Source organism: Cydia strobilella, chromosome 15, assembly GCF_947568885.1.
Source record: "Cydia strobilella chromosome 15, ilCydStro3.1, whole genome shotgun sequence".
In the NCBI taxonomy this organism is placed as follows: Eukaryota; Metazoa; Arthropoda; class Insecta; order Lepidoptera; family Tortricidae; genus Cydia; species Cydia strobilella.
The window spans coordinates 2,912,234-2,914,872 of NC_086055.1; the positions used below are offsets into that span (position 1 = coordinate 2,912,234).

Genomic DNA, 2,639 nt, shown 5'->3' on the forward strand with positions numbered 1-2,639 from the left:
TTTCAAATAACACAAAGCTAACAAATTGTCTCTTTTAAACATTCGTATTAATCTCCAGGATTATTTACAATAGGACCTACTGGCTGTATGTTCGTAAATACGCCTGTGATTTAATAATATTATCTCAACATGATTGCCAGCGAAACAAAAGCAGATATCCGACCCAATTCGAACAATGCTTATAAGATGTCACAGTGATACGATACCGATCTGTCAGTGTCATAGACATGGTATATAATGTCTATGACACAAGTAGTTTAGACGCGCCACCTAGCGACCGGGGGTAAGAGAAAGAATATTCATATAAAATTTGGGCAGCATAGAATTTTTTCTCTTTCACTCTTATAAATTTCGGTATTTCGCCATCGCCTCCTACCTATGATGCCACCCGGTCGGTGAAAAGGACAAAGCATGGCACTATTTTCTCTTTCCTCTTATAAGAATCGCAATAAGACTATCTTTTTCTATTAAAGAGTGTCAGGCCCTTGGTCAATGTCGAAAGTGAGGTTTTTGGTTAAATAAACGTCACTTTTGACACTGACAGATCGGTATCGTATCGCTGTGACATCTTATAAGCATTGTTCGAATTTGGCCAATCGGATGCCAGATTAAAGTCCGCAACACGATGGTACAGCACTATTGTAAGTACACTGTTCAAGTGTTCACTGACGAGTTGTAAACCTTATGTCGAAGTCTTAAGGTCCATAAAAGGTCATATAGTTGTCAGTACACACCATTCAGACTGATCAGACTTGCAAATAGCGGACGGTAAATTTGCCCACAAAGAATACAGGGAATTATGCGGGGTACAAACGAGGCTTTTATCCCGTGACTGTGACATACGGCGTTGGGTTATTTAGCTGGTCAGCCCAATAATGTGGTATTAGGTTAACAAGCGGCTTTTGAGTTGAAGTATGTAAAAGGATGTAACCTGTAGATAAATAAGTAAGCTTGAGAGAGTGCTTACTCCATACAAATAAATAAAATAATAATAATAATAATTTGTAATAATATCTAAGCTTACTAAGTATTAATTTTTAAACTAGTTTCTCCATACCTCCGTACTCGCAGAGGGAATATAGATCCCACCCGATTTTAAACTTTTTATTAAAGTGATACACAGAAAAAAAATAGTTCTCCAGCCAAGTAAATCCTCTTGTGTCAAGATATTTTGTGTTTCCTATATAAGGAAACAATAAAATTCTTGCGTCAAGATATAAAAGGTTTCAAATTTTATTATTTAAGGTAAAAAAATCAATACTTTATCCGAGCTATAAAAAGTTTTTTTTTTAAAAAGCTCAATATTCCCACCAAGAGCGTTTGCGTTTTGTTTTATGTATTGTATTTTTTGAAATTGAACCTAAGTGTCTTAGTGCAATACTTAAAGAACTTGTGTCAAGAAACTTTGTTTCTTGGGGTATAGACTCATAATTTCAATCGAGAATTGCATTTCTCCACGAAAACAAGAAAACGCATTGGCTTAAGAGTATGTTACTCAATGTAATTTTTTTATTTTTTCACACGAAGAGCCGAAATTTCTTAGCGTATGAAACCGGTAACTTAAGTCAAATCATAGTATTTTCTGAATTGAATCTTAAGTGTCTCAGGGCAATACTTAAAGAACTTGTGCCAAGAAACTTTGTTTCTTGGGGTTAGATACTCATAATTGAATTGAGAATTATATTTCTCCATGAAAACAAGAAAAAGCATTGGTTCAAGAGTACGTTACTCAATGTAAAATATGATATTATTTATATCTAGAGTAGAAATTTCTTAGCGCAAAGTTTAGTATGTTTTGAATAAAGAATTAATTTTCTTAAACCAAGATGATTTTCGTGATTCGTTGAAGATGTAATGTTTGTAGTTCTAAACTTTTCCATATTTTGAAGCGAGATACTACTGTTGCTTATGACAATTCAAAAGTTACTTGAGGTTAATAATTAGAATGTTTTAAATCAAAAGTTGTCCTCTTCATCAAAGATATTAATATTATTTCATGTAAAAGCTTGAATATTTTAATTAAGATATGTTTAACTGATAAACAAAACAGCTTTGTTCGAAATAGGCCATTGTTTATGATTAGTTTTAATAAATACATCATAAGTACGCTTGTTTGTTATTTAGGCATATAATGTCGGTTTTCCTTCAAGTACGTAATCATATGGCGTATTTCGATACAATACTGTTTTGTTTATCAGTAAAACATCTTGATAAAAAAATTCAAGCTTTTACATAAAATAATTATCCTTGATTAAGACAATATGTGATTTAATTAATTATAAACATTTATTTCAAGTAACTTCTGAATTGACGTAAGCAATATTAGTATCTCGCTCTAAAACATAGAAACAGTAGACTACAAAGAGATGTATCCACTTTTGGACCTTATTACAACGCAAAAAGTGGTTACATCTCTTTGTATTCAAATAAACAACAAACATTACATCTTCAACGAATTACAATAGTCATGTTGGTTTATAAAAAATAATCCTTTACATCAAAAATCTTGTCTACGTTAACATGACTCAAGGGCACACAAGGACAAACAAAAAACCCAGATTATAATGTTAACGTACACAACCTCTACCTACTTTTTTATTATTTTATGTAGGAAAAGTGGGTAACCCTAATAAATAATA

General features: G+C 32.2%; 1 long non-coding RNA gene across 1 annotated transcript; it reads left to right on the top strand.

Moving 5' to 3' along the window:
- The first annotated feature begins 1,222 nt into the window (after positions 1 to 1,222).
- LOC134747792 (uncharacterized) lies at positions 1,223 to 1,824 on the top strand. The gene is made up of 2 exons (XR_010128361.1): positions 1,223 to 1,364; positions 1,600 to 1,824. It is a non-coding gene; the product is annotated as an uncharacterized LOC134747792 (long non-coding RNA).
- Positions 1,825 to 2,639: the final 815 nt, after the last annotated feature.